This window comes from Macadamia integrifolia, chromosome 13 (assembly GCF_013358625.1).
Source record: "Macadamia integrifolia cultivar HAES 741 chromosome 13, SCU_Mint_v3, whole genome shotgun sequence".
Taxonomy (NCBI): Eukaryota; Viridiplantae; Streptophyta; class Magnoliopsida; order Proteales; family Proteaceae; genus Macadamia; species Macadamia integrifolia.
In genome coordinates this window covers 10,286,769-10,295,358 of record NC_056569.1, presented here as the reverse complement: position 1 = coordinate 10,295,358, position 8,590 = coordinate 10,286,769, and positions in this window count along the sequence as shown.

Sequence of the window (8,590 nt, the reverse complement as noted above, 5' to 3'; positions counted from 1 at the left end):
GGACTGCATTTGGAAAAGGATACACTTCATGAACGATGGACATACCCGTGTTGCGTAGTCCATACCCAACTGTTATTATACATGCTAGATTAGGTAAACGGTCACGAGTTACACTTTGTGGCCGATGTGTTCCTGGTATCATGAAATTCATACTAACTATATCATTATGAAGGCATGTAGAATATTTATGGTAAGGTCTTGTTCCCTATTCTACATCCCATATGCCAACAGGTGGTAAGGTGTTGGATAACCCAATGGTATGTTCAATGAACCTTCCCGGAATGCCACACCAGTGGTACGATGTGATTGTTGCCAGAGGTGGGAACTTGTTTGGCATGGCCGATGGACATACCGATGTCGTGACTACTAGGAGGGGGTTATCAGGGGTTTACTGGGTGATCGATGGTCACATACCAGGATCGCCAGGCTCTTAATCATGGCTAGGGCTTGTATCACTACATAGTCGATGGCGGTTTCGAGATAAGGGATACAGTCTAATGTTCCGTAGTAGCATTTACCAGACTTAGTTGTATTTCTAGGTGGATAATAAATAAATGAATTACATCATGAGCATCATGAACTATATGTTTAATTCTTGTAATCATGCATCATGAACTATATATGCGAATACCTTTGCTTGGTTATGCATGAACCCCACCCCTCACTGAGCGAATTGGAAAGCTCACCTCATGTATTTACCCCCTTTTAGATGATGTAGGTACCATGGTACCTATGGCATGTGACCCGTTATCCTCTGGATCAGAGTATGGTGTGAGTAACTGGTGGACACCCTAAGAGGAGGAGCATGGCCAAGATTGTGCTTGCGATCATTGTGCTTACGCCACACCCTAAGGAGTATGATACACTTTTGATGATTTTGATATCGACTAATACTATTGGTATTATTTTGGGCTTATGTATGCATAAGTCGTGTTTAATTGTAATGGATAAACATGGGTATGAATATTATATTATCACTAGAAATTCTCCATTTTATTTATGATTCCACTATTATACTCTGATTCTATTGCTTTCGATGGGTTTGTGTTGTGAGATTGCAAATCATTAAGATACTACTATTAGAGATCTTGGTAGGTTCGTAAGACAGGTAGGCATCTTACTCACACCACCAGTATTCTTATACGGTAAGTTGGGTCTACTAGAAGTGGGGTGAGACATATGGCATCTGCTTGAGTTCTCTCACTCGGCTATAGTAGGCTACACTGAGACGTGGGATCTCTGTGTTCGACTATAAAAAGTCTCATCTATTGGGAATACCACTCTCCACATTGGTTTTGATGATAACAAACAAGTGTGTATGTATGTAACTAATGTTTTATACCAAGTGTGACGTAAAGGATCAAGACACAAGACTACTTGACCTCTAGCTCAAGAATATGGAGCAGTAAAAGAATTTAGAAATGTATTAAAGCTTAAGACCTAGTTGCACGGCGAAGTCAAGAAGACATGGAAATAAACATGTGATTGAAGACTCGAAGACTTCCTTGAAGATCTCTAGATTAGGTTGTAATAGCACACACAAACATGCACCACACCCATGCATGTACGTATTAGCAAGACCCTAGTGCAACCCAAGTGTTGATCTTATGTTCATAATTGCTAATCAGTCAAAAACACCAAACAGAGGCCATCCGGTACTTATTGGATTGAACCGGTAACTACCGGATCGTTTTGGAAGTTCTTTTGGTTATCCGGATCGGTTCTGGATGTAAAAGACATCTCAAAAATGGCTGACAGAGGCCATCTGATAACTATCGGATGCTCTCTGAACACCCCTAATGGCTATATTCTGAACCTAACGGTTAGAATTGGGAAACAGTAACATGATCCGGTACTTGTTGGATCCAACCGGTAACTATCGGATGAGGAAATTTTTTCCCATTTGAGTTTATACTCCTTCCAAATTAGGAGATTCTATTACTCAAATTAAGGCCAACCTTCACCCATATAAATACCCCATTGATGGCTTTATTAATTAACAATTAAGTGAGCATTAGCAATCAAAATCAAAGAGCTATTCAGTGAGAAATAATTTTATAATATTGAGTTCAATTATTGAAGTCAAACACATTTCCCAAGAACTCAAGTTGTGTGGAAGTCTTCATCATTATTCATCATCCAATGGAAGCTGACTAAAAGGTGCTATTTATTTTTATCATTTCATATTTATTGCATGCACTGCATGAGGTAACTCGAAACTTTATTTCACTTTTCTCTTTTACACTTATCTAGTTAGTACTTAGGCTAGGGTAGGATTCTCTTATCCTAATAAGATTGTAAGGGTGCTTCTCTACCTATAAGGAGATTAAAAATGTCCTTCTCTACCTATAAAGGAGATTATAATGGTGTCTCTCTACTTGTAAAGGAGATTGTGTAAAAGGTTTTCTTCCCTACCTACTGTACTGAAAGGGAGAACTAGTGGAATACCTCACAAGAGGATCTTTGTAGGGAGTGGACTAGACTCAGGTTGAGTTGAACCACTATAAATTTTGGTGTAGTGTGATTGTAATATTTTATTCCGTAGTATTTTAATTCATAATCACATTTGGGAATCCGATTTATTTGAAAAGATTTTAATTTCCACTAGTATAACCTATTCACCTCTCTTTAGGTTATTTCAATTGATATCAGAGTGGGAGCTCATATTATTTAGGATTATTTACATCCTAAAGTGAGTCAAACACCATGGCCACATCCTAAGGACCACCAGAAGGCATGAATGCCGCAAGACCCCCTTACTTTAATGAGAGAACTTTTCATTCTGGAAGTGTAAATTTAAGAACTTTATCTATGGACATAATATCCTCATTTGGAGGGCCATAGAAAATGGACCATACACCATCACCAAAGTAGTGGATGGAAAGACGGTACCAAAAGAAGAGAAGTACTGGACATCAGATGACATAACCCTTATCCACTACAACTTCAGGGCTATCACCTTCCTGCAATGTGCCCTCAATTAAAAGGAGTTCAACCATGTTATAGCATGTGACACGGTCAAGGAAATTTGGGACATGCTCCTAGTCACGCATGAAGGTAAGGAAGAGGTAAAAGAAAGAAAGGTAGATCAACTTGTCTTAGATTATGAGTCATTTTTTATAAAATAAAATGAAACTATAACTGAAATATTTGCTTGCTTTACTGATATTGTGAATAGTCGTAAAAGCTTAGGTAAGACTTACACTAATGCTGAAAAAGTTAAAAAAATCTTGAGAGCATTACCAACAGCTTGGAGACCCAAGAAGACAACAGTAGAAGAAGCTAAGGATCTGACGAAGATATCCCTTGATTACTTGTTGGGATCCTTACAAACTCATGAAGTGGAGCTGAAAGATGATAAACTAACTTCTAAGAATAAAAGAAGGACTATAGCATTGAAGTCTTTCCGTACTGTAGAAGAGGTAAGTGAGGACAATGATGATGAAGAGTTTGATATAGAAAAAGAAATATCTCTCATCACAAGGAAGTTTAACAAATTTCTCAAGAATAAGGGAAGAATACCATACAAGAACAAAGCTCATGGTGACAAATCATACGGAGAAAAAGGTAAATCTAAACTCAAAAACAAGGAGAATTCTTTTAAAGATATTGTGTGCTTTGAATGTAGAAAAATTGGACACTTCAGAAACTGAATGCCCACATAAACCAAAGAAGAAGGCTTATGCAGCCACATAGGATTCATGTGATGAAGAGGAGAAAAGCAACTCCGAAGAAGAAGTCACCAACCTAGCCTTAATGGCTCTTGAAGATGAGAATAAGAGGTAAATCCCCAAATCTGAATGACTTTCTTCTAAACAACTCAAATGAAGAACTTTAGGAAGCCTTCGAGGCTTTGTATAAAGAAAGTCTGAAATTAGAATCAGACAAAAATATGTTGGAAAAAGAGGTTGAAACCTTAAACTAGAGAATAGATGCCTTAACATCTAAAGTGAGTGAACTTGAGGAAGAAAACTCAAAGTTGACCACTACCCTTTGCACCTTTACTAAAGGTCAAAAGAATCTAGGCAACCTTCTTGGCTCATAACGCAAAGGTCCAAATGAAAGAGAATGACTGGGATATAATGGACAAAATCCATCTAGAAGAAAAGAAAAACAAGTTGAGAACCTAAGAAGGGCTAGCCAAGATTATCAACCATCTACCTCCTATATAAAATGTAGTTTTTGTAAGAAAACTGGGCATTCTATAAACTAGTGTAATGCCAAGAAAAGGAAGGCCACAAACTCTTAAAATGAGAGACAAAAGGTCAACCATGCCTACTACTACACTCCTCAAAGAAGGAGACAGTATAGACCTCAAGAGGACTCAAGATCTATGCCTAAATATAGAAACCCCCAACCTTTAAGGGGACATTCTATTGAAAGAAACCAAAGGCAATTCCAAGCCTATAGATCTTACCCCCAAGAGTCCGATAGAACTCATGGGAAATACCAATCCCAAAGATCTTATAGATCTCAAAAATCGTATGTACCTCAAAGATCATATGGATCATATGAATCACAAAGAACCCAAAGGAATCTAAGGTCATCTCAAAGACACAATCAAAGACCTAAAAGTTATAAGACCACTTGGGAACAGTGACGGACCCATGAGATTATGGGGATCAATGTACAACTAAACTTTTGTTGTAGGTTTGCTTGAAGAACAAGATTGAAGCTGAATGGGTGATAGACAGTGGATGCTTCAAGCACATGACATCCAATAAAAACTTGTTTTCAAGCATACGACACTACGACGGAGGGTAGGTTTCCTTTGGAGATGATATTAAAGGAAAGATTGCTGGAATTAGAAGAATCAAATTAGGAGGTATTTCAATCTCAAATGTTTACTATGCGGGAAATTTGAATTAAAACTTGCTTAGTTTTAGTCAGCTATGTGGTATAGGATATAAATTATAATTTGATGCATCACTTTGCTATATCAAATATGCAAACAATGACTTGATCTTAAAGGGAACTAGAAAAAATAAGATATATACTTGCATGCTAGAAGAAACAAGCCCCTTTAATGCTTGTTTGATTTCTAGCCGTAATGAATCTTCACTTTGGCATAGAAGGCTTAGTCATGTTAAGCTAATCCAAACCATAGCATCAAAGGAACTTGTTAAGAATCTTCCCAAGATCAAATGTACTAAAAATGATTTTTGTGATGCTTGCCAAAAAGGAAAACAAACAAAGGTATCACATAAGTCGAAAAATATTGTTTCTTCATCTAGACCTTTGGAATTGTTGCATATGGATTTATTTGGTCCTGTCAATGTATCTGGCTTGAATGGTAAATCTTATACTTTCGTTATTGCAGATGATTTCTCTATATTTACTTGGACTATTTTTCTTAGAAATAAAAATGATGCCTTTGATGAGTTTGTAACCTTGTGTAAAAGATAACAAAATCAGAAAGGCTATACAGTAACCTCCATAAGGAGTGATCATGGAGGAGAATTTGACAATATAACTCAATTTAATTTATATTGCAACAAGTATGGCATTGACCATAACTTCTTCGCTCCTAGGACACCTCAATCTAATGGGGTTGTTGAAAGGAAAAACATATCACTACAGGAAACTTCTAGGTTAATGCTCAATGAGTATTCCTTGCTTAAATACCTTTGGGCTGAAGCTGTAAACACAACTTGCTATGTTCTCAATAGAATTATTCTTAGACCTATACTCTCCAAAACTCCCTATGAGCTATACTTTGATAAACTACCTAAGGTAGATTACTTTAGGGTGTTTAGTTGTAAGGGTTTCATCCTAAACACCAAAGACCACCATGGAAAGTTTGATGCCAAATCTGATGAAGGAATATTCTTAGGGTATTATCTCAACAGTAGGGCGTATAGGGTTTGCAATAGAAAATCATTAATGGTTGAAGAATCAATGAATGTAAGATTTGATGAATCTTTATCTAAAGACCTATATAAACCATTGGTTGATGATGATGATGTTATTACTATTGATGAAATAAAGAGTAAAGTTGATGACATTTCTCTTGAAAAATCTCAAGGTAAAGAAAAGGCTATTGAAATAGTAGAAGACCTTCCTAAGGAAATCATTCCCCATAGGAATCATCCCTTAGAGAGTATAATAGGTGATCTGGATGAAGGAATTCAAACTAGATCTAAATCTCATGAGATATGCAACCATACTGCATTTATCTCAAAGATTAAACCTAAGAACATAGAAGAAGCCTTAAATGATAGTGACTGGATTATTACCATGCAAGTAGAGCTTCACCAATTTGAAAGGAATAAGGTTTGGGAACTTGTCCTAAAACCTGACCACCACACCATTATTGATGCCAAGTGGGTATTTTGAAACAAATTGGATGAAGATGGTATTTTAGAGGATGTTACTAGATATGAAGGCATGATCAGAAGCCTTCTATACCTAACAACTAGTAGATCGGACATCATGTACAGTGTATGTGCATGTGCTCGATTTCAAGTCAATCCTAAGAAACCACACTTCACAGCTATAGAAAGGATTTTTAAATAATTGAAAGGCACATCTAATGTGGGAATATGGTATCCTAAAAACCAACCATTTGACCTTGTCAGCTTCTCAGATGCTGACTTTGCAGGTTGCCATATTGACAGAAAAAGTATCAGTGGTACTTGTCACTTTCTTGACTCTTGTTTGGTTTCTTGGTTCAGCAAGAAATAAAATTATATTGCTCTTTCCACCACTGAAGCCGAGTACATTGCATCCAGTAGATGTTGTGCTTAGATTCTTTGGATGAAGCAAACTCTCCAAGATTTAGGAGTTAAGTTTGATGCATGGCCAATTGTGTGTGACAACACAAGTGCCATAAACTTGAGTAAGAACCCCATCTTACACTCAAGGGCCAAATACATTGATATACGTCACCACTTCCCAAGAGACACCATTCAAAATGGTGATGTCATAGTAGAATACATAGAAACAGAAAAACAATTGGCTGACATTTTCACAAAACCTCTTGGAGAAGAAAGTTTTTGTACTCTAAGGAAGAAACTAGGCATATGCAACCCTTTCGGATGATACTAGAATATTTTCATCACTTAAAACTTTTCCATTCACAGGAAACTCAAAAAATATTTGAAAAATACTCAAAAATCATTGTTTCTAAGACATCCAGTAATTGCAGGATATAATCGGTAACTACCGATTTCACTCAGGTTTGCCCAACAAAGGGCTCGAATAGGGTTTTTAAAACCTTTTTAAAGGTCTTTTCGACCATTTCTCTTCTCTCACCTCTTTGCCTCCTATTATTGAGAGAAACCCCCTAAACCCTTGCTTCTAAAAATCCCTAATCCCTCAAACCCATCTTTCGATTCTTTGCTTCTCCTCTTCTCTGTTGACTCTCATGGCACCTAACAAAACTCGAGCCACCAAGAGACCTAAGCAAGCTGCACCATCATGAGAAGACTTCACCTCTGAGGAAGCACATGATTATTGGGACATGTTTCTGAGCAAAGATGTAGAACAAGGTAAATACATTGACACCCTCATAGTAAAAGGATATGAAGAATATATTCGTATCCAAAGTATGGTGAAAGAAGTTCCCATTGAGTTTGGGATTGCTAAGTTGGGAGCCATTCTTGGTGTAGAAGCCAACGGTCAACGAAAAAGACTTGGTCACCAAGAAAGACCCTAAGGAATTCATGGATCAAGCCCTAGTTTATGGAAAAATCATGAAGAACTATTTAGGAATTCCAACCACCAAAGGGAATGATCTTACTGACTTTGCAAGGATCGTATCCTACATTGTCCTACAACATTCTTCCTAAGAGTGGACATAGGGATGAACTCAGCCCCTTCTAGGCCTACATCACCTACTGCATCTGTGACAGCTTCGAGATCAACCGTCCCTATCTTATTATGGTATGGGTTTAGGGTTTTGGGTTTTAAGGTTTGGGGTCTTGGGTTTAGGGTCTTGGGTTTTGGGTTTAGGGTTTAGGTTTTAAAGTTTAGAGTTTAAGTTATAAGGTCCACAGTTTAGGGTTTAGGGATTAGGGGTTTTGGGATTTGGTTTTAGCGTGTATGGTGTAGGGTTTAGGGCTTAGGTTTTAAGGTATAGGGTTTAGGGTTTACGGCTTAGGGTTTATGGTTTAGGGTTTATTATTTAATGTTTATGGTTTAGGGATTAGGGTTTAGGGTTTAGGTATTATGGTATGGGGTTTAGGGTTTTGGGTTTTAAGGATTGGGGTTTGGGGTGTAGGGATTAGGGTTGAGGGTTTAGGGTTTAGGGTTTAGGGTATAGGCCTTAGGGTTTTTGTTTTAGCGACTAGGGTTTAGGGTTTGGGGTTTTGGCTTTAGGGTTTTGTATTTAGGGTTTAGGGATTAGGAATTAGGGATTAGGGTTTTTGGGTTTAGGGTTTAGGGATTAGGGTTCATGTTTTAGGGAATAGGGTTTAGCGATTAGTGTTTAAGGTTTAGGGTTTAGGGATTAGGGTTCATGTTTTAGGGAATAGGGTGTAGCGATTAGTGTTTAAGGTTTAGGGTTTAGGGTTTAGGGTTTAGGGTTTTGGATTTAGGCTTTAAGGTTTGGGGTTTAGGGTTTGGGGCTTAAGCTTTAGGGTTTAGGGTT